We start from the raw sequence: 27,818 nt of genomic DNA on the forward strand, positions 1-27,818 counted from the left end.
CTGATTTTTTATTAGAAAAGCTAACAGAATATATAGGGTACAAAAAATTATCAAAAACATGAAATAAAGGAGGTGAATTGACAAAAATTGACACAAATCTGGAAAAAAGGCAAGTCTGCAAAGATACACAAAAAACACATGAAAAAACTACTTGACCACTGATTCAAGGTATGTAATCTCTACTTTAGTTAAGTTAATGAATGCTTCGCTAACACACTTATCCCCTCCTTTGATGATATGATATGCCTCTATAATTTCTCTTGTACGTTGATTGCGCGATGTGCCAAGAACGATAGTTTTATCGAAAATGGGGCGGCATTTACATTTCGTGCAATGTTTAGGCAGATTGTCTTGTGATGTTGGGGTTAAAGAATTTCTATGCTCGAAGAGCCGGACATTCAAACAACGGCCAGTCTGCCCTATGTAGTATTTTCCACAAGAAAGAGGAATTTTGTAGATTACCTGCGTTCTGCACTGTACAAACCTAGATTTATGGTTAACATAGCAGCGATGCTCACTTTTTAACGCGTCTGCCTTTCTTCTTACCAAGGCACACACACCTGACAATTTCGTGGGGGCTGACATTACTGTGCCTACATCATACCGAGCATCATACCGTCACAGCATCTCCCACCATTTAGAAGCGCAAGGTTCGATAACTAATCCTGACCCGCACAAGCCGGTTTTCTTACAAGCGAAAGGTGTGTCTCGGCGTGGTGCTTGGCTCTTCTGGTTTAAATGCTTTTGAAAAGGATATTTCGTCAACTTTATCCACAGAACGCAGGCTTAACCGTGAGTACCTCTTCCTTATTCCGTTACGAAAATGTGCATTTTCGCATGTTACTTCAATTACCATTTGTTGTGCATATCAATAGACCAGACTTTTTTTACCCTCGCACGCCGACTGCTAGCACGCTCCTACTGTTACCTACTCTTAACGCTCAGCACCATCTGTCCGGCGCGCGCAGCCCGAGGACTGCGTGTCGCGCGGGCGTCTCGTGTAGAAGACGTGTTTGTGAGCGAGCTTTGTTCAATTCTGTCGTCAAGGCGTTCTACCACCTAAGCATTAAGGGTGTGTATTTCATCGCTTCTAATATGTTTCCAGATCAAAAGAGTACTACAGCAATTTTAAGGCGGAAGCCTTTTAATGCCGCAGCGTTGTCGTCAGCAAAAGTATCACGCTTTTGCGGCGGCTCTGATTGGTCGAGACGGGATGACATCATGGAGCTCTGGACCAACCACAGAGACCCGAATGCATGTCTTATTTGCCATATGCAAATCAGTGATCAATTAATAATTAATAGCCAATTAATGGTTTACTGATCAATAAATATTGACCAAATAAATTATAGTTACCAGTACTACTTACCAATTACTAATTATATAATAATGACTACTAATTATTATTTCCTAATTATTGACAGCTGCGCAATTATTTAGTAAAAATTGTTTTCGTGCACCCAGTAAAGTCAACCACACAACAGTAAACGTAGAACAACTGCAAAGATACAAGCAGCGCTTTCTCGTCGCTGCCTAGCAGAATTCACTGAATAAATGCACTCGCAAAATGTGAAACAGTAGTCGCTCGCTTTACTCGTAGCAGTATTCATCGCTACATGCGCAACAGTTTCCTCGTTCCCTTGTTGACGCTATATTCAAGGATAGCCTGCCGAGCATATTAGAAACTGAACATCACCCTTTATCCGCTGAAATGCGCTGGCGTATTTTTTTCTGTGACTATCCTTCACGTATGATTAATTCACATTGTTTTTTTTCTTTGCACTTCGTGCACCTGGATGTAATTTTTTTTTAAATCTCACGTCATGATCTGAGAGGTAACCGATTCGGCGAGCTTCAAGCTGAAGTTTGTTTAGTTAAAACGCTTTTTTCGGTTACCTGTGGTTCGTCTGTTTTTTTTTTTGCCCTTCTCTCACGGGAATGTAAGGACAATCCCAAGCAATACAAATCCTTTCTGCATTTCAGAGCGAAGCTGGCGTGGGAAATGGTTGAGCATAGTACCTTGCTGTTAGCGTCTGCTTGAGACGCGAAAATAAAGATGGTACGACGATTTTGTTGTAAGCTGTGACGCTGGCCGAAACAACTATGCGGCGCTTTGGCACACAACAGCTTCGAAAGAAAATAAACTTGTCTCCTGGCTGAAGAAATCTTGACAGTTGGCTACTGTGTTATTTGTTATTCAAGACCTAATACATGTAGCGAAGTGGTGTTGTGCCTCACAACAACGGCCTAGTTGTTAAGACTCCTAATTGGTGAGTCCGAAGACGTATGTTCGACCATTCCACCGAAGGCCAAGCCTCGAAGGAGGCGAAGCGGAAGGCGGCCGTCTAGTGTGTTATGTCAGCGCACGTTAACGAATTCCAGGCGGTCGAAATATTCGGTGCACTCCACTACGTCTTACCTCATTGCCGATGTCGCTTTGGGGTTGCTGACAATCATATACTATATGAAAACTCATTTGTTATCTTCCAGCTAGCATTCCTTTGCTGCTGTTTCTCGGTTGCTGTTGTCCTTATGTTTGACGCGCACGACAATGTATGTGCAAGATTTAAAAACATGTGTCATGCTTTACGTATGAAAGTGCAAAAAATGTCTGGGCACTGAGATTCTCCCCGCATGGAAAGATACTATTCAAATGCGCTGGTGTTTACGAATAAAATACAACAAAACTTGGCAGATGTTAGCTTGGCAACTGAGATGAGCACACAGAGATAAATTGTTGATGTGACTAGTGCACCACCACGCATGCGGCAACATAGGCTATTTGATGAGGTCCGCTGTGGCTAGCAGAAGCATGAAGTAGGCATTTGATGTGAAATCATATGCGAGCCGTACACAAGAGTAGTGCTCGCGATTGTTCGAAGACGTTTTCTCGACTATGAGGCATTGAAATGAAAGCATTAGCGCGGCTGCGGCCTGAGTTCCTAAAATAATAACGTGAATGACAAACTAAGTCTCATAAATAAGGCGTCAATTTTAACTCTGCGAAAATGAAAATAAACGTGCTACAACACAATCATGCAGTGAAAATACCTTTTGCAATATCCTCTAGCGCCCGAAGGCTACTAATAGTGGCTGCCTTGCAGGCACGGCAGCGAAGATACCGCGCGACCCTGCAGTCCCCTAGGAAACGGCCGCGTGGCGGCGTGCCACTCGGCAAAACATGGTGATGCCCCAGACTGGCTTAAATTCTACTCAATAGGCACTAGCGAAACGAAAACAATGTGTACCAAGGAGAAATATTAAAGAGAGATATCTTTGTTTCTCGGACGACAATTTCATTGCTCCTTCTTGTATTTTTTTTTAGTGTTCAGCGTTTCTACAAAGCACTGCATGTTTCCGTCGAGTTATAATATTGTTAGCGTCACATATTAAAAAAAAAACGTAAAGTGCAAGAAATTCAAGGAGAAAATATCATACACAGCTACAATTACATGTCTTGAATTCTTTGTTCCTTCGTTCTTATTGCATTCTTATATATTACTCTAGAGAAGCCTGCAATTTCGACATATTTTACATTATGACACTACAAAATACTCTAGCATGAGTACTACTTTCAATGTAATCCTGGTTTCGCACGCCGTCGGGCTCTGCGGAAGCTGCCTACCCAGATAGCTGTGGTGCTTTATAATGTGAAGCCCGTATGCTTCAGACGGGATGCAGGCCGGGTGAGCGAATGGTATATGTTAGATAAAGCGCGGCATGTCCTAAGAAAAGCAATTGCACTTTTATATCACAAACATGACAGCGCCTGATTCTTCTTCGCAGGCGGTCCGTTGACGCTATGGGACGAAGGAAACATGCCAGCTAGCAATAGCGTCTTTCACCAACATGACGCTCTGAAAGCTCTACGTTGATGACAAGTTGTTTTGTGAAAAAAAGAATGGCTCCTGGCAACCGGTGATTGCTCTTTTTGACTGCCGAATCTTTCTCATCAAGACTGAAGTGCCTGTAACTAGATGACACAAAGCATTATTGTTTGTGCGAAACTTGAGGACGTCTTCAATTTTTTTATTATTCTTTTTTGTGGTGTAGTTGGCATCTGGTCCGCTGATGTAGCATTAGACGCTCGCAAGAACCACCTTTGTGCTTCCAGTGCTTATCTGCCCTAGGGTGTGGGCCATCAATGTGTTCGCGCCTTTTTCATCTTCAATATATCTTGTAATGCTTTTTTGTTTTACATTCTTTACTATGTAGGCCCACTCCTGCCCAAAGCCTTCTGCGAAGGATGGTAGTATTTACGAAACAAATATACCACTTGTCATTACACACACTCAAGACTACCAGTCGCATTTTTATGTGACGTCATATCTCATGTTACAATTTGCGCCTATATTAATATATATTCCAAGTTTCGCCGACGCGTTTTCGCAAACATAGCCAAGTAAGGCTTCATCCTTAATAGAATACTATTTATCAAGTACTTGTACATGTATGAACAACAATTATTATATGCGTTGAGAAGACCTCAAGGTTTGAGGAATGCGTGGGGCGAGGATGATAGATTATTTCCTACACCTCGATAGTCAGGAATTGAGAAAGTTTACCGCTGCCTTCAAAGTCGTGAAACGTGACCGCAATATGTATGATTTTTGTAGCTGCCAAGCTGAAAGCTAAAACGTAAGCTCGAAATTGTGATGGGTACAGTCAAAATAAAGCTTCAGATGAAGTATCCCAGTGCAGAAGTTTTGGCCAAGCGAATTTCTTCAACGGGAAAATGTTCATGAGCTCGATTTTCCGCATATCATACATTTTCTCTATAGCAGCCACTACATTCTCAGATTTTCTTTTGGTTTCCTATGCTGCCCCTAACGTTCCTGTGAGAGAGAAGTAGGATATCTCGAAAAAATAGTTTGCTGCTCGGAGGAATATTGCAGCATTTATTTCGATATACTTACTATAACATCTTAGATTATTGGTATTTATTTCCACAAAAGCCGGACGTGCCGTCCTTCTATCTTTGAGCACTTTTCTATAGCATCGGTTACAAGATAACTCAAGTTATTGGAGGTACACTCAAGTTGCTTCTACGCACTGTTTTGTTAGCATCGATTCCGTATGCGACTTCCTGGATGATAGCTTTAGTACTGCAGTCCTCGATGTTGTTATCATTGTTAATGAAAATCTGTTCCACAAATAGCGAGTAGACGATGCAGCGTATTAAATTTAAAAACGGAAAAGGAGGAAGGAAAGTTATACATCGGTGGTGTAGCCTTTAGGCTAGCGACTCACGAGTAGTCCGAATGGGCTAGGTGGATAGTTGAGGGAGTCTCATCTTTCCAGCGTCGGTAAGATGTTCGGTCCATGCGCTTTTTAAAGTCGAAGAAAAATGACAATCCCGGATTAAGGTGCATAGGGTAATCCCAGCAGCCTTCCCCGCGAGGTCATACCGAGGTCATCATCTGCATTGCCCTGTCCCATCAGTGTCCCGAAGACAGGCTAATAAGCAGCCTGAATAGAAAAGTGCCTTCATACGTGTGGCATTGTAAAGTAACTGAAAAGCCTGTGGCAATTATCGCAGCAGCACCTTTTATAGTCCAAGTACGAAACACTGCCACACGTTTATCAAGTCCAGTTGTAATAAGTATGAGCATATGAAAAAAGTTCTAGATTCTACTAAAGCCTTATAGACTAACTGCCTGCAGGCGAGTTTGTTCTGGGCGTGGTGCCATAGAATCGTAGATTTTGATGACATGTAATAAATCCTCTTTTTTTTAGCAGCGCATTGTATTGCAGCAGTTTTCTGTTTTTCTTGACCTTGTCATACCCACACACTAACAGGTAATGACGAAAATGAAATATATATATCCTGATATAGCGCGCATTTTTCCAAGTTGCTTCCATATGCTTTATATTTGTTGCCTTCAAACCGAAATGCCTAGGGAAGAAGTAGTTCCGAAGTTTGCTCTCTTTTTATGATCGTCGAATCTTTCCGAAAAGTCATCATTAGTACTCTGTTCTAACCATACAACATAACCGTTGTCTTGACCTTAAAGTTTATTACAGTTGTAGTATTTTCCACTGCCTTGACAACTATCCTCCGCTTCTCTAGAGGGCTGTTTGCTGGGAGCCACCTTCGGGGTGCACCCCTGTTTTAGCATGGTTCATCCTCTCCGTGAAAGAGTTTTTCGTCTTCTGTCGCACCTGACAGACCAAATGACAAAGTGGCAGTGATTTTTGTCTTGCGAGCTCTTTGCCTTTCAGTCCGCTTCCTCTTCGACAGGAAGCCGCCCAGTGCCTAATATTTGTTTCCGGAAGGTAAGCTCAAATCCCCTCGCAAACATTAAACTGGCGGTGGCGTGTATAGAAGAAGGAGGGCAGACACTACGGCACCTCTAGCTATCTTTAATACCCGATTGTTCCCTGGCTATCGATGTCCCAACATGGCGCTCGCTCTCTCGCTCGCATGCCCGCTTCCAATCATCGTCTTCCTTCTTCTCGTCGTTCTGTTTGCAGATTCTTCTCTGAATCTGCAACACGCTCTCACCCTGAGGTGAGAGGTAGCTCAAAGCTTCAACTGTGTCACCTCAATGAGCTCACGTAACCACCATAGGACTGATGCGCTGATGCGGCTGATGAATGGGGTCCAAGATGCTGTCGCAAGAGCTGCAAATACCGGAATTTTATTGGGCTCGTCCAGCGTCTTCTTCAGCTTCGCGTCGTGGTCCCCTTGGTGATTCTAACCGTATTTGATATTACTTTCACGATGGATCCTCGTTAATGCTGCATGATGTCCAGAGGATGCGTTTCGTTGAACGGCAAAGAGCGCACCGTATCTGTTATCACAACACTTGCATTATTTCTAAGGAACGTCTTTAGAGGAGGGGGAGGGGGCGGGGGGTTCATTTTTTTTCTCCGCCGTGTTTCGGGCAAAACACTGATCATTTCATTCAGTTCGAGATGTACACGTCTAGCTTGAAGCTCACTTCGTAAAGCTCCTGCTCGCTCTCAGTTATCTTGCTTCCAGTCGTGTAGAGTGCAATATACTCAATGTGGAACAGCTGGCGCAACACGGACGGGGCGCAGGACTTCGACGACATCTGCTGTTTGGAGCCCCTCTCGCCGGCATGAAGGACTTATTGTGGTTTTGTCCCACCACACTGCAGCATAATCATCATTGATTTTATTCACCTCAACAATGACTCATCTCACAAGTCTGACACAACACAACAATCTAACACATGTGTTTCCATCATGTTCTTTTTTGAGCAATGGCGTTTCTTTTTTTTCCTATGCTTGTGAAAGAGTGGCCGCCAATTTTTCAGGCTATTCAAAGATTCGTTGGCTGTCTTCACTAACTGTGCGCGCTGCGGAAGTACTTGCAGTATTGTAAGACTCAATGCTCACGCTTGTGTAATAACATCGTAGACCATCTGTTCTGTTTTCACCTCGCCATCTTTCGTGCAATCTACGGAGGTCGGGGTTGGAGCGTGGAGAGCGCTCACGGGGGACCTTGTTCGAAGAAAGCTTCTTGAACTCTTGGAGAACATTTCGTGGGTCTGCTTGCACGTCACTCTGCGTCCGCTCGTCTGAGGCACTTTGGGTCGTGACACTGGTGGAGTGACGAGGTTGAAAACGCGACCCACTTACCTTTTGTGACCACCCCCGTGTTCTGTGTCCGAACGTTGTTTATAAATCTCTGCAGTTTTAGTTTTAAATTTGTGCAACACATAGGGAGTTTCCGCTCCCTTTCACCACAGCAATGGACGAGGAGACCGCTGGGCGTCCTTTAGTAACCAGTCGGTCGACAACAGTCGCCCAGAGAAAGAGGGTGTACCATACAAGTGACTCAGGCAGCCAGAACATAGATGCGTCCTCGGCGCTCAGTGAAGATTCCTCGACTGACGACGACGGGTTCGTACCGGTTGACACTGAAAAACAAAACATCGACTGCGCCGACAAGCCGCCAAGTCGTCCTCATCGAGCACGGCTACGGTCATCACGGCGTGAAGTGTACCAGCACATACGGCCTTATTTCTACCGCAAAATGAGACGGACAACATGAACCGTCTAAACAGGCAAGCTACCTCCCCGTATCTGGAGAGTCTCGTATCGGGGGCCATCAAAGAGTTGAGGATAAATCCTTACAAAATATCTTTGCCGTTGATGTCGCTGAGCGAAGCCCACTCGACAAGCTAGCCGCAGTAACCAGACTCAGAAATATCAGCGTTCGCCCGCTAAGTTTCCAAAGCAGCGGGACCACGGCTGGCGTCATTTTCAACGTTTACATTGGCGTCAGTGACTATGACTTACATCAGCTGATCAAGCCAGTGACTACTAGCATTACCATAGACCAAGTTCAACGCCTTGGAAAGTCAACATGCATCAAACTTATGTTCAAAGGTGCCTACACACCTGCTCATGTCAAGGTCGGGCACTTTCGACATTCAGTTCGACCATTTGTGCCTAAACCATTACAATGCAGGAAGTACATGAACATATTCCACATCAGCGCTGTGTACAGCAACTCCACCGTGTGCCCCAGATGTTCAAAGCCACACAGCGCTGATGTCTGCCGAGTGAACGTCTTGAAATGTGCCAACTGCAGTGGCCCCCACGACTCAACTTCCCGAGACTGCCCGCGGCAAAAGACTAAGAGGGCAGTACTGAGGCAAATGGTGTGGGATGGTTACACGCACAGAGAAGTCACTGAAAAAGTGCGACGACGTCGCTCCACCGGAAACGATCGAAAAAGAAGGCAACCATCGTTGAAGAGAAGGCTCCAAGTGCTACTATGGCTTGTCCAACTCCGCGACCACCTACAGTAACCGCAGAAATCCAACCTTCTAGTGATGCTACACCTGGAGCCTGTCACACCTCTTGGCCATCACTACCGAAGCCTTCTATGCTCACTAGGCCAGAAAGTTGCTGCTATCCAAACTTCCAATACATATAATTGAGCCAGCGCAACCACAAGACTCTGACAGCAGCCAAGATCTGCAAGTGATCGCTATGCTCACGTCCCTGATGAATGTCATGCGCAGTTTGCTGACGAGCCTGAACAAGCCAGCAGCAAACAATGCTCTGCAAGTACTGGATGCACTACAGTAAGTTCTTGCGGCCTTAAAAAATTAGGTACCATGGCTCCCCCGGACTCACCTCTTCAGAAAAATCTCAAGCAAGCTTCTATTTTTCAGGGAAATTCCCGTGGACTTCATTCTCGAATTTCAGATATTTGGCGCTATGTCTATGGAAATCAATTCCGTATTCTCCTTATTTGTGAACCGAACACATCGAAAATTTTGCGAATATCCGATTACGACGCATTTTCTCCGCATGCGTGCAAAAGAACTAGCAAGATATCGTAAACATTTTACGTGAACTAGCATAAGTGCTTCATCCGGTTAACAATAATAATCAGTATTTAAGAGAGGCTTATTGGGGGTTATTCGGAGGACTGGAGACGGCGACCGGTAACACAAGGCGATTGTAGAGCGAAGCACAATCTCGTCCGAACAAGGTAGTCCGAGCTCTCAGCGCACGCGCCAGCTGATTGGCGTCTTCATAGTTGTTAGTGTCGGCGCTGTGTCCTCTTCTTCCTTAAAATTGCCCCGGCAGAAAGAGGGAGCCATCCTCGCGACTTAAGGCGAGGGTATGACAAGGGTATAGTAGTATGGCTTAAGTCGACTGACGTGAGCAACTTCTCGCCCGCGGCGACGGTGGTCCGAAGAAGGCTTTGCCGGCTCAACGATGTATACGTCAACTGGTGATATACGCCCTAATACACAATAAGGGCCATTACACTTTGCAGAGAATTTGGAATCAGCCGGAACACAGAGCCGAACGAGGGTGTTGGTAGGAAAGTCAGCAGCGGGCTTGCCGTGATCGCTCTCATGTCGGCGAAGATCTTGAATGTCCAACATGAATGAGCGCGCCAGCTGACGAGACTGCTCAGCATTACGGGCAACAGCAGAAAGAGAAGTGTACTCTGAACTGGGGGGGAGGGTGGTAAGGAAGTATGGTGTCCACGAGACAGGAAGACTCACGACCGTATAGGAGAAAGAATGGGGAAAATCCAGTAGTTGCCTGAGACGCTGTTTTATATGAATAGGTGACGTACGGAAGCACCTGATCCCAATTAGATCCGTCAGAAGAAACGTACATGGCGAGCATGTCATCAAGAGTTCGGTTAAATCTTTCTGTGTGGCCGTTGGTTTGAGGATGGTAAGCTATGGTGGTTCGATGTATTGTTTGGCAAACTTCCAACAGCTCGTTGACCACTTGAGACAGGAAGACGCGGCCGCATTCACTGAGAAGTTCACGAAGAGTCCCGTGAAGTAGAACGAAGTCACGCAGGATGAAGGAGGCGACGTCGCCAGCACTAGACGTAGGCAGGGCTGCAGTCTCCGCGTAGCGAGTGAGGTGATCAATTTCTACTATTATCCAGCGGTTGCCTGATGTCGAAGATGGAAGGGGGCTATAGAGGTCAATACCGACACGATGAAAGAGTCGCGCTGGACAAGGCAATGCATGGGCCGGCGGAGGGGCGCGGAAATGACTTCCGCTGCTGACAAGCAGTACAGGAGCGAATATAGTGGCGGACAAAGTTGCACATCCCCCGCCTGTAGTACCGCTGGCGGAGACGCTCGTATGCTTGTGTGTTCTTATGTCTTATGTCTTATGTGTGCAAGCCAGTATGTGCGCTTTGCGGGTCGTCATGGTGATGGGCCCAAATGTATGTGCAAAGATGGCGAGCAACCACTAAGAGCCATTTGCGACCATCTGGGCGATAGCTTTTGCGATACGGCAGACCACTCCGGATCGTAAAATGGGAAGCTTGACGACGAAGGGCTCGCGGGAATGAAGACGTTGAGGACGCGGCGAGGACGTCTAGGAGCGAAGATACCCAAAGATCCCGGCGTTATTGTTCAAAAGGCAGATCATCGGAAGTGAAGGTTGCAACGGAGGGTTCCGATATCGAGTCCGAGAGTGCAGGAGAAGGCAGCGGTGAGCGCTACAAGGAGTCATTGTCATTGTGTTTGCGTCCCGATCGATATATCCCGTCAAACATAAAGTCTTGAAGGCAAAGAGCCCAGCGGCCGAGACGTCCAGAAAGGTCTTTCAGGGAAGCCAACCAGTAGAGGGCATAGTGGTCGGTTATAACGTTGAAGCGGCGGCTATATAAATAGGGCCGAAACTTTGTTAAGGCCCACATGATTGCAAGACACTGCTTTTCCGTGACGGTGTAGTTAGATTCATCTTTCGTTAGCGCTCGGCTAGCGTAAGCAACCACACATTCGTAAAAGCCGGGTTTGCGTTGAGCGAGGACAGCACCGAGGCCGATGCAGCTGGCGTTAGTGTGCACCTCTGTAGGAGCGGATGGGTCTTAATGGCTGAGAATGCACGGTGAACTTAGTCGTCGTCGGAGCGTAGTGAAAGCATCGTCGCAGAGTGGGGTCCATGTAGACAAGTCTGCGGGATCATTCAGCAATTTTGTGAGCGGTGCAATGATGGTAGTGAAATTTCGGACAAAACGGCGAAATAATGAGCATAGGCCGACGAAGCAGCGTAGCTCGTTAACAGAAGTTGGTTTCGGGAATTCAGTGACCGCACGAAGTTTGTCCGGATCGGGCAGGACGCTATCTTTGGACACGACATGACCCAGTATTGTGAACTTGCGGGCGCCAAAACGAAATTTTTTCAGGTTAAGTTGGAGACCCGCGCCAGTGAGACAGGTAGGGATTTGGTGCAAGCGCACGAGGTGCGTCCGAAAATCGGCAGAGAAAACGACGATACCATCCAAATAGCAACGAAAAATGTTCCACTTGAGGCCGCGTAATATGTTGTCCATCGTTCACCCAAACGTAGCAGGAGTGTTGCAATGATCCAACGGCATCCCAGTGAACTCACATAGTCCGTCAGGGGTAACAAAGGCTGTCTAGTGTCGGTCAGACTAAGCCATAGGGACTTGCTAATAGCCAGAGCGCAGGTCCAGGGTTGAAAATAACTCGGCTCCTTGTGAACAATCGATGGCGTCGTCAATGCGGGGTAGTGGGCATACGTCTTTACGTGTAATTTTGTTGAGACGGCAACGCAACATCTTATGGAGCCATTCTTCTTTTTTTTACACGTACCACGTGAGACGACCACGGACTAGATGAAGGCTGAATTACACCACGTTGTAGCATGTCGTGGACCTGCTCAGCAATAACACGGCGCTCCGTAGGCGAAACACGGTAAGGGCGCTGGCGAAGAGGGGCATGAGTGCCGGTGTAGATGTGGTGAACAACCTGGGTCGCACGGCCCAAGGAAGTCGTCTGAGCGTCAAACAAAGAACGGAACTGGTTGCGAAGAGCAAACAGTTACTCATGGCGAGTCGGGTTGAGGCCACTGGCAGCAGACGATTGAAAAAGGTCCAACTCGGTATATCGTCAGACGCAGTAAATGGCGTCAGGGAGGCTACTAGGGCCCTGTGGTAAATACTCATGAACCTCAAACGGCGAGATAAGGTCCGGAAATTCAACATGACCAGGGCGTTCGCCACGAAATAGCGGCACCACAGCGGTTGAGGCATTCGCAACAACAATGTCAGTGGCACCACAGTTAATATAGATGATAGCAAAGGGAAGAAGGAGGCGACGGCGAGAGGTGAACATGGGAGGAGGAAAAAGAACAGTCGCGTCGAAAGAAAAGGGTACACACACGGGAACAATCAGAGCACAGTTGGGCGGAATGTCGGTGTCGTCGGCGACAAGTGTGGCGTAAGAAAAAGACGGCGCATGGTCAAGAACCGCATCATAGAGCGCAGAGAAGGCGACGTGGGCGCGAGCGCAGTAAATAACAGCATTGTGGCGGGAAAGGAAATACCAGCCAAGAATTAAGTAATGCGAGCATGACGCAGGCAGTAAAAACTCGACGACGTGTAAGACGTCCGCGATAAATACACACGCTGTGCAAGCAGCAGGCGGACGAACGGAATCGGCGCTGGCGGTGCGAAGAGAGAGTCCACAAGGCGGGATGGTGACTTCATGAAGCGAGCGGCAAGAACTTTCGCTAATAACGGAAAGAGTGGCCCCTGTATCGACGAGTGCAAGCGCACGAACACCGTCAATGAAAACTTTGAGAACGTTCGGCGAAGACAGACGTGGACATGTGGTAGACGCAATGTGCCCAGTTCGTGCCCCAGTAACTGCGGCTGCAAGTTTTCCGAGTCTTGTGTCACGCTGCGACGCCGCACTGGCGACAAGGACAGACGGCGAAGGGACGGAGAGCGGTGCAGTGGAATGTGCTGGCGGCCCGATGAGCTGTGCGGCGGCCCTCGAGATGTCACCAAAGGTGGGCGCAAGCTGTATTACTGATAATTAGTCAGCCATAGTGCGTGCAGGGGAAGAACGCAGAGTACGACGGCCCAGGCGGGCGACGTGGCCTGAAATACCGCAGGTAGAGCAGGTAGGCCGGTGTGATGATGGTGATCGTGTGTGGGAGTGCTCGAGAGAAGAAGTGAAGTGCGACCGCGTGCGGGGCGAGCCAGTGCGCGAGTGTTTGTTCCGGCAAGAGAACGGGACGGACGTTCCTGGGCGTCGCTGGCAGCTGCGTTCATCTTCCTGGGCCTGGCGTACAAGGCCGGCTCGCCAGCACCTGCCGGGCACCTGGCCTGGGGTCTGGTGCCGCCCAGCGCTTCGCCAGCCTGCGAACGACCTCCTCAGGCAGCTCAACTGCTCCATCGCGCCTTGCCGCCGCACTTGTGCTGCCGCACTGGTGCCTTTGCAGTACCCGGGCGTGACCACCGCAGTACCCCGGACTGCGAAGCAGACGCCGGACACAGACGCCGGAGCGTGGCCTGCCGCGTTAGCGAGTCCTCGGGCGACTGGGCGTGAACAGAGCCGGCGTCAAACCCCGGCCGCTGGTCTTGCCTCAACCGGACGCCGAGCACTGGCGGACTCGCCTGCACCAGCATCGAGTGCACAAGCGGACAAACAGAAGTAGGACGGTTTTGTGTTTGGATATGTCCCACTAGGTAGCAAGCTAGGCTGTATGCATGTGTGTTGCCCGTGATATGTTGGTCAAGAAAAGAAAAGCGTGCGTGTGTCTGTGAACCTGCTCTGTTACCTGCCGCAGCTCCTGAACGGACCTGGGCCCATAACATAACATCACAATTTGGCGAGCCTGCCAGGATTCCTAGAATTCATTGGATTCGAGGAATTAACCCGTCAGAGAGAGGGCAGAGTGTCGAGAAAGATTCGGGCAAACATTTCTTGCCGTGCCAGATCTGTGCCGTCGTGAGGGGTGAAGATGGAGCTCGAGGCGTTGGTGCTGATGAGCGAGCAGCTGGGTATGACGCTTAAAGAATTCCTCGGCTGGTACGAAGAACAGCTTAGCATTGACAAAGAGGAATTAGAAGCGGACTGGGCAAAAACGCGAACGGATGGGCGGCAGACGCCTAATGCCAAACCCAAGCATTTGCACGAGGTTGCAGAACACTGTGAGAGAGAACAATGGTTGAAGGCGACTGACAAAACACTATTGAAGCTTCGAAAGCACGTGACAGCGGAGGAGAAAAACACCTCGTTTCATGGTGTTGGACGTTACATAGATAGAACTACTGGGTTGAATCAGAGCCCTAACAGGTGACCCCACTGTTTAATGAAGCACATGGGGCATTACAGGCCGCAGCACCTGCTAGTAGGGTAACATCACATCTAGAGCATGAGTAGAAAGCTGTCAAAGAAGTTACGAAGCCTTCAGCGCGCGCTACATGTGCTTTGTTCTGACATAGATACAGCTGGGCACCATCCTCAAATGTTCACGTCAGTTCTTAACGAGACTAAGAGCTCCATAAGGACTTATGTCTGCATGGAAATGTGCGTTACTGACTGTCACAGTATTACTGAAAACGTAAGCACCTTGATAAAGGATCACAGGGAAGGACTGTGCACCTATGAGTAGGTTGAGAATAAAGTCGTTGAGAGCACAAATGTGAGCATACGTGAAAATGGGGAAATGCATAACGAGAGTCAAGACTGTGGCTGGCCTAGGTTATATAAGGCTGCTACGAAATGTTGAGCGTGAGAAGCTCTTAAATCGACTGTTGAGCAGCACTGGAAATTGTCCGGAATGTCGGGATGACTATCTTACTTTAGATACAGCTGCAGTGACTCACACACCTGGTGAGGATCGCCGCCGGAAAGGTGGGCGACCGAGGCATACCAAGAAAAGTACATATTCTGATAATGTTTCCAGACTATCTGGAGAACAAGCGGAAGCGAAAGATTGGCCGCAGCTCTTCTATGTTCCCAAAGCCTTAAAATCAGTGATGGTTCATCTCAAGAAGGATGTCGGTGGCCGGAAAGAACACCCCTCACGAGAAGCAAACTATGCGGGAAAGTGCAGAAGTGCGCGAAGAACCTCGACGTGCAAAGCTCGTTTCCGCAAGCACATTCGGTTTAAGCCTAGGACGGAAATGAAACCACAAGCCATAAAACAGTGCCATCGTACTCACTGCCGGAAAAAAGCAGCTTGTGAAATAACGGGAGATGTTGCATCTTGGCATATCGAGAAGTCGAAGTCCCTCTACCATGTGCCAATCGTGTTCAAGATGTCAGACAACGCATACGATTGGGCTGTGATTTCCGGGAGTTCAATAACTTCCGGAAGTCTGACTGTGGGTTCATTCCGCGCACTGATGCAGTCTTCGCCCTTGCTGGACAGAAAACGTTTTTCTCTAAGTTCCATTCTACGAAGGGTACGTTATTGGAAGGTCACTATGGTTGCTGGAAGCAGGAAAAAAACGGCTTTTTCCAGTATTTCAGTACTATATCACTTCCGATATATGCCTATTGGCATCAAAACAGCACCACCACCGAGAAAGGTCTCGCACAAAACCTCACGAGTCGGCCAGGGAAGCTACAGCTTGGAGAAAAAGTGCTCATCTTCCTGCCGGCCTATTCAAACAAACTATTCATGCAATGGCGAGGTCCTTTTGAAGCTGTGGGCGTGAGAAACGAGGTGAACTACCTCATTCACTTGGGAGGTGGAAAGGAACAATTTCACATCAAAATGCTGAAAAAATATGAGAAACGGCGTACTAGTTTCCCCGCAGTGGCTGTCGCCGCTGTAGAAGGAAACATGTCAAACATTCATCCCATCTGTCGCAATAAATGTGACTACAGTGACTGTATCCCGCTATTACGTTAGTGCCACGCAAGGACTGCCACTGATGCAAAGGTGTCGCAAACTATGGGAACTTGCTTCCATATGAACTGCTTAAGAGTATGTCAAGGAAACTGATAATGTGGGCGCTGACTACATAAGCCGTGTGCGAACTTGGGCCTGCATTCTGCAGCCTTTTATTTCTTGTGTTAGTGATTTAGTGCTGTGTCTGTTACGTGAGCCGCATGTGAAAGGTGTGGGAGTGTGTTTCTGGTGACTGAACAGAAATTTAAAAAATGAACTCGTGTGTTGGATTGTGTAGTTTTGTGTGCTTCTGATTTGTGTTTATTATTGGTGTAGTTTGTTCTCCCCCCGCCACGTCTTTCCCCTCCCCGGCCCTAGAACAGTCGCAGGAAACTGTCTTGAAACGGCGGGAGGTTGTGATGATGGTGATCGTGTGTGGGAGTGCTCGAGAGAAGTGAAGTGCGGCCGCGTGCGGGGCGAGCCAGTGCGCAAGAGTTTGTTCGGGCAAGAGAACGGGAGGGACGTTCCTGGGCGTCGCTGGCAGCTAAGTTCATCTTCCTGGGCCTGGCGTGTAAGGCCGGCTCGCCAGCACCTGCCGGGCACCTGGTCTGGGGTCTGGTGCCACCAAGCGCTTCGCCCGCCTGCGAACGACCTCCGGAGGCAGCTCAACTGCTCCATCGTGCCTGGCCGCCGCACTTATGCTGCCGCACTGGTGCCTTTGCAGTACCCGGGTGTGACCACCGCAGTACCCCGGACTGCGAAGCAGACGCCGGACACAGACGCCGGAGCGTGGCCTGCCGCGTTAGCGAGTCCTCGGGCGACTGGGCGTGAACAGAGCCCGCGTCACACCCCGGCCGCTGGCCTTGCCTCAACCGGACGCCGAGCACCGGCGGACTCGCCTTCACCGGCATCGAGTGCACGAGTGGACGGCTGTGCACTCGGACGGAAAAACAGAAATAGGACGGTTTTGTGTTTGGATATGTCCACTAGGTAGCAGGTTAGGCTGTATGCATGTGTGTTGCCCGTGATACGCTGGTCAAGAAAAGAAAAGCGTGCGTATGTCTGTGAACCTGCTCTGGTACCTGCCGGAGCTCCTGAACGTACCTGGGCCCGTAACATAACATCACAGCCGGTTGTAATTCGTTCGCTAAGCATTGTAGGGAGGCGTTGTTGATCGGAACCGTGGAGCGACAGTCGGTGGCGCCATAGTCGGCACGTACGCAATGGACTGTGGCGGCGTAGGGCGGGCGGTAACCTCTGGATATGTGGGAGGCATTTGAACTGGTGCAGGTAGAGGCGGCACTACAACACGGGGGTTGTAACTCAATGATGCAGCAAGAGGTATGGGCTGAAGTGGAACAGGGTCGACATGAAGTGTGACAAGCGCTGGCTGGCCAAAACTGGGAAGTGCATCGGCAACCTCCTGCGTGATGGTGTGACGGATTTTGGATGACAGGCTTCATCATCATCATCATCAGCCTGTCTATACCCGCTGCAGGGCGAAGGCCTCTCCCATATTTCTCCACTTAACCCGGTTCTGTGCTAGCTGCATCCATTTGACCCCCGCGAACTTCTTAACCGCATCCGCCCACCTAACTTTCTGCCGCCCCTGCTACGCCTTCCTTCTCATGGAATCCAGTTTGTTACCCTAAGCGACCATCTTTATCCTCTCTTCGTACTACATGTCCTGCCCAAGCCGATTTCTTCTTAAGTTCCACTAGAATGTCGGTAGCTTGAGTTATTTCTCAACCCACTCTGTACGCTTCCTATCTCTTAATGTTACCCCTACTATTTTTCGTTCCATAGCCCTCTGGGTTGTCCTCAAATTAAGTAGAACTCCCTTGGTTAGCCTCCACGTTTCAGCCCCACAGGTGAGTCAGGTAAGATTTTCGACGCGGCCGTTCGTCTATCACCTGGTCACATCCGTTTAGGTGCAAACAAAATTGAAAAAAATGACTCCAGGACTGTTTTTGGACATTAAGGGCACCTAGGACAGCATTACACATCAGGCTATTATGGAAACATTGCACATCGCGGATATTGGAGGCCGTATGTTTAGCTGGATACGCAGCTTTGTATCAGAGAGGTCGCTTTTATCCAGACTCAGGACGGACCAACCTCTTTACACCGGTGCTCACGCAGAGTCCCACAGAGTGGGGTGTTGATACCAACCCTGTTCAATTTTGCTCTAATTGGCCTGGACGATGTGCTGCCACAATATACGCAAATGTCCATCTATGCTGATATCTGCATTTGCGCATCAAGTGTGACTCGTCCCCAAGCCTGTGCGAGACTTCAAAGGGCCGCATCAATTGTGACGTCTTACCTACATTTGCACGGCCTTAGCATTTAAAGTTAGAAATGCTCTCTTGTGGCCTTCACACGAAAACCAATGTCACACTATACCATATCTATAAACGCGAAGACCATTCCCGATGAAAAAAGTCCCGGCTTCCTGGGAGTTGTTATTGACAGGAATCTCGCATGGAGCCCACATCTAAATGACATGAAAAGGAGGCTACTTGCCATTGTCCATGTCCTCTCCTTCCTCGGAGAAAAGTCGTGGGGCGCATCGGTGCACTCGATGCTACAACTTTATCGGTCATTATTTATGAGGTATATGCGGTACAGCCTTCCGATATTCAACATCACGAAGACGAACATTCGGAATCTGCAAAGTGTGCATGCGGAAGCTCTCCGAATCTGCCTCGGTTTGCCTAAATGCACCTCAACGGCAACAACTGTTCTAGCCGGGGAACATCCTGTCACTACTTATGTTGCTGTCGGGACCATGAGAACACACACTAGACACCTCGCACGAGTTCCCAATCACACCTTTCAAATCTCCCAGCAACTAGACTATGTACTGCCTTTTCCAAAACCATTGAAGCTCACCGCACTCATCTTCCTTCGCAGTTCCCCTGCTGCTTCAAGACCGTGCGCACCCACATGGAGACTACATGAACCTCAGATTCACCTATCAATTCCTTGCACAAAGAAGAAAGCTGGGTACCAATGCTTGCCTTGCAACAAATGACACTGGATCCCCTTCACTCTAAGCACAATCGCCGAATACACGTGTACACAGATGTTTCACTTACGTCAGCCAGCTCTGCGGGGTCAGTGGTAGTACAGGCAAGGACCATCTTGATAAAGCTAAAGACTACACATATCACCTCTTCGGCTGGCGCAGTACTGGCTGCCTTACGGGCTGCAGTCGAATACATCAGAAAGGAACTCCCCCTAGAATGGTCAGTCTTCACTGACTCCAAACCAGCGCTCCAAGGCATGCAAGCGGCACTACGACACGGCTCAAATGAATAACTAATTGCAGAGATCCGAACGCTGCACCCCGCCACAATAACCAAAGGCCACGACATCATCTACCAGAGGTTGCCAGGACACTGAGGCATTTCAGGAAATAGCCAGGCGGACGACGCTACCCGTTCTACCCGCAACGACAGAATTTCAGTCCAAATTCCAAGAACGAAAACCGACGCAGCGACCGGGCTTCGCTGTTTAGCTGTGGAGCTGACACATTCAGCGTAGAACACCGGAGAGTTCTTCAACAGTCGCCTTACGGCATATGACCCTCGATTGCGCCTGCGCATTCCCCACCACACGATACGCCGCGAAACAACGTTACTGTGCCGTTTTTGGCGTCATTTTCGCAAACAAATACGCCTTCCTGATCGGGATGGCTGACAGCCCTACTTGTGAACGATGTGGCATGAATGAAATAATTGAGCCCCTCCTTTGTGATTGCCCTGTTTTTTTCAACCGAACGACATACGCTGCGTACTGCGTTGGATCGTGTGGACGCTCACCCCTTAACGGAAGGGAAGATCATGGGACCTTGGCCATAAAAGTCATCTGCGCTCAAAGCCTACACAGCACAATTCCCCGCTTTTTAAGAGAGACTAGCCTGATTGACAGACTCTGATGTTCTCACCTCCTCTCCTGCTACCGTCCCCCTTTATTCCCCCATTCCCCATTCCCCTTCCCCAGTGCAGAGTTGCCAACCGGAATTCATTCTTTCTGGTTAACATCCCTACCTTCCGCCCTCCTTTTCTCCTCTTCCTCCTACAGAAGTCGGCATGCCAACTAGAATCACTGCTGCGCGATCTTGCTCTTGCACGCACTTTGCAGAAGCCGCACAGGGGAGCTGTTCGACGGAGACTGAGTTTCTATGCTGCTTACTGTCTCTCATAGTTTGCTCATGTCCACTGTGTGCGCTTCTATCGTTTTCCTTTGGCGGCTTCTGAGAGACTTGAGTGAAGTCGCTATATCCCACAAGCTCCTCCTTGACAGTCTCGTTCCCCCGCAGCGCGATGAAGTCGATTCGTTTTGATGGCGCACGAGTCACATGTTGCGCTTGTTCCCAATCTTTTTTTTTTTTAGGTCTGAAAACAGTATTGCTTTCAAACAGCACAGAAGCCTTTGCTCGTGTTTCAACATTCGTAATTGGCTCGATGATTTGTTTACTCTGGGGCCGTCCCATCTGGCTCGGTTCCTTATTGCAATACCTCTCACCCAAAGGTATTTTCCATAGTACAACAGGCGCTCCTGGGTGACTGCCGTCATCCCTCTGGGTCGTAAAATCATCCCTCGTATCAGTAAACGTCAACGATGCATCATTGTACTGTGCTTCCTGTGCGGTCAAGAGTTGTCCGCTCGTTCAATTGTAGTAGATCACCTGCATCACGGCAGAGTTGGGTCTGAAACTGTCGTTGAATAAAAAGCTTCCTCATGATGCGGTTCATGGCGTGTCACTGAAGCTCTCTTCTTCCCTATCCTCTGGGGTTCGATGGCGAAGCTCCTGGTATCTTCCTGGAGGGTTGTTGTCGTTCCTCTTGCAATTTCCAGAAAGGATCGATTGAAGGACTCATATTACCCTCCCGGTTTTCGGCACGAAAAATTATAAAAGGAGGGTAGACACCAGGACGCCTCTGGCTATCTTTAATACCAGATTGTTCCCTGGCTATCGATGTCCCAACGTGGCGCTCTCTCCCTCGCGCGCGCCCGCTTCCAATCCTCGTCTTCCTTCTTCTCGTAGCTCTGTTTGCAGATTCTTGCCTGAATCTACAACAGCGTGGAAGAGAGTAAAAAGGTAACAAAAAAGGACCACGAGTAATGAACATCACGTGCCGTAGCGTGTTACGGCGCTGCACAGCTATTATCACAGTCAGAAAAGAGCTGCTCCGAGAGGTTACATTGGAGGCAGCGGTTTCTGCACGCATGGTAATACATCGGCCACAGAGTGTGGCTTTGGAATTTAAGCATGCATTCGTCGGAGTACGGCAATAACGCAAACAAGCAAAAAACGCAACTCACAGCAGCGGAAAAAAAATAAACCGCTCGGTTGCAGCTTGCGCAATTCGCAGAGATGCAAGGTACTGCCACGAGAAAAGTGGCCTAGGATAATGCGAACCTTGCTTGAAAGGAGATCTGGTAATACCTCTCGGGGAGCATAATCAAAAGCGCGACTTCAGTTGTGGCTTCTCCCAACTGCTCAAGGAAATGTGTAGTGGCCAAGCTAGCTTCAATACAGCCAGCTCTAGAAATTCTTGACGCATTCGACGTCGCCAAGCTCAAACACGAGAGCATTTTTCGCGTTGCACATGTACACAGTTTTGCAACCTCTGCCGCCATTTGAAGCGGTTCTTCCTGCCGACGTTAGCTTCTTTTTGAGACGCATGGAGTGCCGCAATAAACGGACGATTTGTTTTTTTCTTCGTAATTAATGGATAGTTAGGTTTAACAGCCAGTCCAGGCGGTGTGAGTTTTGTTAATTGTGCCCGGTCTAGGTCGTGCTAACACAAAAATCTAGCTATCCCAGCGGTAACCTTCCTTGTCATTTATATTTACCTGATTTTCTTGTTTATCAGCGCTTTCTTTTGGAGGGGATAAATTGCCTGTTCTGTTTGTCGAGGAAAGAAATAATTCAGATGCAGACTACGCATTAATGTTTAGCTTCTTTTAGAGCGTTCATTCTCATGCTGTCATTTGCGAAAGTTATTTGCAGCCTGATTTTGACCTCTGGTGGGACACAGTGAGCCGGTGGTGCTTACTTCTTCTTCCTCATCACACGTTAGGTGCGTGTAGCACGGCGCCGCTTGCTAGGGTCCCGCGACTTCTTTGTTGTCTTCAGCGAGTTAAATGGCAATTGTTGCTGACAAATGTCTCTACGAACGCAACAAAAAGGTAACATACACACACTGAAGGCAGGAAATGATTACGGTGAAGGTAATAGCACAGTGTTGCCGTTGTCATACCGTCGCCTGCTTGCTTTGTTCACGGCTGAATTTCCTGCTATTAAAAATCAAAAGCATTACATAATGCAACCTAAATTGGAACGCACCCCAGGAGGGATATTAGTAATTTTTTAATTGTTTAGAATTGTAGCAAAAACCTGAAAAAATTGCACTCACAGGATTCGAACAGATTTTTTGGTGCTGAGTTAAGTAGTGTTAATTAATTGCGCCACAGAAGCGACGGCAAAGGCGGGTTTTATATACGCTCTTATTCTTTTCAGCTATGCTTCCGCTATTTGTCACTAGGTGACGCTGTCCAGAGGATCTTATGTAGAGGCCCCTGAATTTGGTCCAAGAAGTAAGGAAACGTTATTAAAAGCTTTTCAAACAGTCATAACGAGTAAGCAAATTCCGATGAGCTCGTGGCAGAGTAAAATGAATTTGATGTACAAAGTTAAAGAACATAGAGTGCTCATAAAATAATACAGGCCAATTACGATGGCATCTGTTATACTCGGAGAAGTTCAAAACGGGTTTAGAAATGGTTGGCGCTAGAGAATAGTGTGTTCGTGCTTACCCAATACATCGAAATAGCTAGAACGGAAGATATACCTTTGTATTTAGCATTTCTGCACATAAACGGGGCGTACGACAACACAAACAGGGAACGCATGTGAACATACTAAACAAAGAAGGTATCAGACATGAGATAACAGATTTCCTACAGGAAATATTCCGGGATAAAATAAAAATTACATGGGAAGGGATAAAAAGTACGGACGCTGTCAAGGTATGCAAAGAATTAAGACAATGTTGCCACCTATCACCGCTGCTGTTCATGCTTTATACGATAAATATGGAACGGAGGCTACAAGAAAGTAATCTAGGGTTTAACCTACCATAGAGATTGGTGGAAAGGTCGTAGAACAGCACCTTCCCGGTTTAATGTGCGCAGACGATATTGTGCTGTTAGCAGATAACAGGAAGATATGCAAACTCCAGTTAAGTATGGCCGAGACGAAGGGGACGCTCTGGGCTTCCGTTTTATCGCAGGTAAGTCTGGTCTGATAATTTTGAACGGCTCAACTGATTATTGTCTTAAAATTAAAGGCCATGAAATACCCAGAGTAGCAGAATATAAATATCCTGGAGTATGGGTGAACGAAGGATTTGCATACATTGGAAAGCATGAGCAATCACTTAAGGCCAAAGGGCAAAGAAATGCCGGAATAATGAAGCGTAGGGCATTGTGGGGATACGACAGGTATGATTCATTGAAGGGTATTTGGAAAGGAATTATGGTGCCCGGGTTTACTTTCGGAAATGCAGTTTTGTGCCCAAAAGCAGAGGTACGGTCATCATTAGAAATAAATCGGAGAGCTGTAGGACGATTGAGACTGGGTTCCCACGGCAAAACCCCACATGAGGTGGTACAGGGAGATATGGGCTGGGCAGTTTGCGAAGCGCGGGAAGCTCAGAGTAAAATATTATATGAGGAACGACTGAGGAAAATGGACAATAACAGGTGGGCTGTTAGAGTATTTAAATACCTATAGCTTAAAAGCGAAATAGGATAATAACAAGTATGGTGGTGACAAGGACGGAAAAATAAAGAGCTTTAAACAACAGGTGAAAAGCACAGAAGGTAAAAATTGGATAAATTCTGTGGAAAAGAAACAGAGTGCAGAACTATACCGAAAGTGGAAAAGACAGATCAGGAAGGAAGCTTACTTTGATAACTGAAAAGGCAATACCCTACTTTTTGAAGCTAAATCAGGGTGCCTTAGAATACGCAGCTACAAAAAGAAATTTAGCAAAGAAGGTGACACATGTGCAGTATGTGATAAATCATTAGAAACAATTGAGCATCTTATACTCGAATGTGCTGGTATTCATCCGGATGTTAATGCAGGCGCAGTGGCACTTTCTGAGGCCCTGGGATTTTGAGATACCAGAGGTAGGGTGAATGAATCTGCGGTACAAGCTAGCCAAAAGCGATTGGAAGATTGGTGGCTTAAAAGCAGCAATGTGGCATATTGTTAGCAATGTAGAAATAAAAATTCAAAAATGGAATGATGGTTTAGTTTACCGATCTAACAAAATATTCAAAATATGGGGATAAAAAGAAGCATGATAGCAACTGCTATCCCCTGGTTTCAAAGGAGACACTCCTATATTCCGTCCATCCATCCTTTCATCTATCCATCCACCCATCCATCCGTCCGTCCGCACGTCCGTCCGTCCATCCATCCATCCGTCCGTCCGTCCGTCCGTCCGTCCGTCCGTCCGTCCGTCCATCCATCCATCCATCCATCCATCCGTCCATCCGTCCGTCCGTCCATCCGTCCATCAAATCATTTATCCATCCATCCATCCATCCATCCATCCAACCGTCCATACACCCATCCATCCGTCCAACTGCCCGTCCGTCTGTCCGTTCGTCCATACATCCAGCCATCCATCCATCAATACATACATACATACATACATACATACATACATACATACATACATACATACATACATACATACATACATACATACATACATACATACATACATACATACATACATACATACATACATACATACATACATACATACATACATACATACATACATACATACATACATACATACATACATACATACATACATACATACATACATACATACCATCCGTCCATCCGTCCGTCCGTCCATCCGTCCATCAAATCATTTATCCATCCATCCATCCATCCATCCAACCGTCCATACATCCATCCATCCGTCCAACTGCCCGTCCGTCCGTCCGTTCGTCCATACATCCATCCATCCGTCCAACTGCCCGTCCGTCCGTCCGTTCGTCCATACATCCAGCCATCCATCCATCAATACATACATGCATACATACATACATACATACATACATACATACATACATACATACATACATACATACATACATACATACATACATACATACATACATACATACATACATACATACATACATACATACATACATACATACATACATACATACATACATACATACATACATACATACATACATACATACATACATACATACATACATACATACATACATACATACATACATACATACATACATACATCTTTGAGATAGTAATTACGCCTTGATTCTCATATTTTTCCAGAACCTGCTGAATCTTCATCCTATTCTCTAACCAGCCTTACTTAATTCTTAACAGTGAATATCTCCACAAGTATACTCATTGCAAGGTAAAATGCAACTCAGTCTTCCGGTCCTCTGTATATCCTCCGCCACCTCTACCCATCTGGTTCGCCACCTGGGGCCTCCACTTTAAAAATATCCTCGCCATCTTCTACTCGTCTACACCTACCGACTGTGGTGACCCTGACGTTTGCCGACTGGCATGGAGTCGCGCGCTGGAACCAGTGCTTCGGTGGCGCTTCCATGGGGTTCGGAAGCTGCAGTGGAAGAGTCAAACAGCAAATAGTGTTTGAACATGCTTAGTCAAGCTTCCGGAATCTATGAACTACAACAATTTTTTTTAACCTACACATTCAATCTAGGTCCCAACTTTACCAACGTTGGCGACTCGGTTTTCAATTCTGGGGCCCATCCTCCAATGCATATCCATGCCTGTTAATGTACTGCAATGAGATCTTCTCTTTCGAAGTTTGGTCTTAGGTAAAACCTCCTTGCAATTTCATTTCATTACATTTCTGCGATTTTAGTTTTGTCGTTGAAATGTCCAGCTGAATGAATGCGAAAGTGCGGCTACTTGCACTTACTATTGGCGGCATCCCGTACACAAAGTAAGTCAAAGCCGAGAGAGGCGCATTCACCTGCTACTCAAACGGCTCGATCACTGTCTGGGCGCTGTCTTCTTTCCGTGCGAAGTTAAGAGCGACCCATGAAGTGCCCATTGGCGCTTCTTTCCGCTCTTCTGCAGCTTATCTGGTGTGTTCACATCCCGTTCATCGCGTCATAGCACCACTTGGCGACGTGACTCTTCACTTGCGCATCATCGAGGTGCACACGCAGCCACACTAATTGAAGATAAATTGAAGATAAAGCGTGGCGTGACATGGTCCATAGGGTCACGAAGAGTCGGACACGACTGAACGACTGAACTGAACTGAACACATACCAAACTAGGTAAAACAACACTGACCGCTTAAAGTTGTTCATTTTGATATATAAAAAGGGGAATGCGAGTTTTTTCTATGGTACTGCAATAAAATATATCAGCAGTTTTCAGCACTTCAAGAGGTAGGGTTGATAAGGATACCACGCACTGGAAGATATATTCCTATACGCACCTGCCGAAATCAATCGAAGATCGGGGTAAGGACACGATCCTGTTGTGGGCGTCGTCAGGATTGGCCCAGGTCACCATTACTTTCTGTAGTACAGCAAAGATGTTTAACGATCGGTCTGAAACTCAGTAGAGCATGCGGCATGCATTTTTCAGTGTTTCACTTGTGTTTGCCTTTCCACCTCCACTCGAAGCAACTCTAATTTTGTCGTGCCTTCGTGAAATAAATCAAGTGTAGTATTCGACATTGCCCCCTTTTTCACTACCCTTTTTCTGCTGCAAATATCTCTGAAATATGTAGGCATTAGAGAAATGCTAACAGAATTAATTTCAATTGTAATTCTTTTCATCAAATATGTCATGACGATGACAAATTCGCCTTGTTTTCCGCACTTTTATTTTAGCGACATATCAAGTATTTCCTGCGTCTAAAACGTTGACGTGTGATATAAAATACCCGAAATTGTTTTTCTAAACGGTGTTGATGCCGAAATATTCGGTCACCTTGGCTTAGTTTCATTGCCGAATATTATAAGTTTTGGTTTATTGCATACATCTAGCAATCTAGGATCCCCCCCCCCCCCAAGCAAAGTTATAAAAGATAACTTTAATAAAACTTCAGTTGGGCCTAGTTGGTTTATGTTTTTCTACGGAACTGAAGAGCGTAAACAGAAGACAATCCAGAGAAGAAGAAGAGAACCCAAGGACAGCGCCTGACCTTGAGTTCCATTCTTCTTCTCTGTGGATTGTCTTCTGTTTGCACTCTTCAGTTCCGTATGGAAGATGGCTGTATATTATTCCTTAATCGCATTCATTGCACTTCCTCAGTCCATATGACACGTAAAAATTCGAAGCTTGCGAAGGCACGCATAATAACTTTACGGGCAGATATTTGTGCACCAAGTGCGGCGTTAGGTTCATTTTTCTGCAGTAGTCGGGCGTCTAATATTTATCTACATAAACTGATCTATTCATGAGCAGAAATGATGAAACCTACGAGTTATTCAAACACAGAGCCCTGAATTTTGATCGATTTGAGGCGCGCCATTAACGCACGGAGGATGTTCGTGGTGTTTGAGCGAAGGTTTGGGCAGATTTGCACGCGATACGTGCTGTTCTTGCC

The 27,818-nt window shown here is 47.2% G+C and overlaps 1 long non-coding RNA gene across 1 annotated transcript; it reads right to left on the reverse strand.

The window, feature by feature from the left end:
* LOC146195988 (uncharacterized) lies at window positions 1–27,277 on the reverse strand. Its single transcript, XR_014706067.1, has 3 exons — window positions 26,700–27,277; window positions 25,754–25,841; window positions 1–21,213 (listed from the first exon to the last, which is right to left on the reverse strand). It is a non-coding gene; the product is annotated as an uncharacterized LOC146195988 (long non-coding RNA).
* Between the last annotated feature and the right edge of the window lie 541 nt (window positions 27,278–27,818).

The sequence above is a fragment of the Amblyomma maculatum genome, chromosome 3 (assembly GCF_055883805.1).
Source record: "Amblyomma maculatum isolate TAMU_Amacu chromosome 3, ASM5588380v1, whole genome shotgun sequence".
NCBI classification, from domain to species: Eukaryota; Metazoa; Arthropoda; class Arachnida; order Ixodida; family Ixodidae; genus Amblyomma; species Amblyomma maculatum.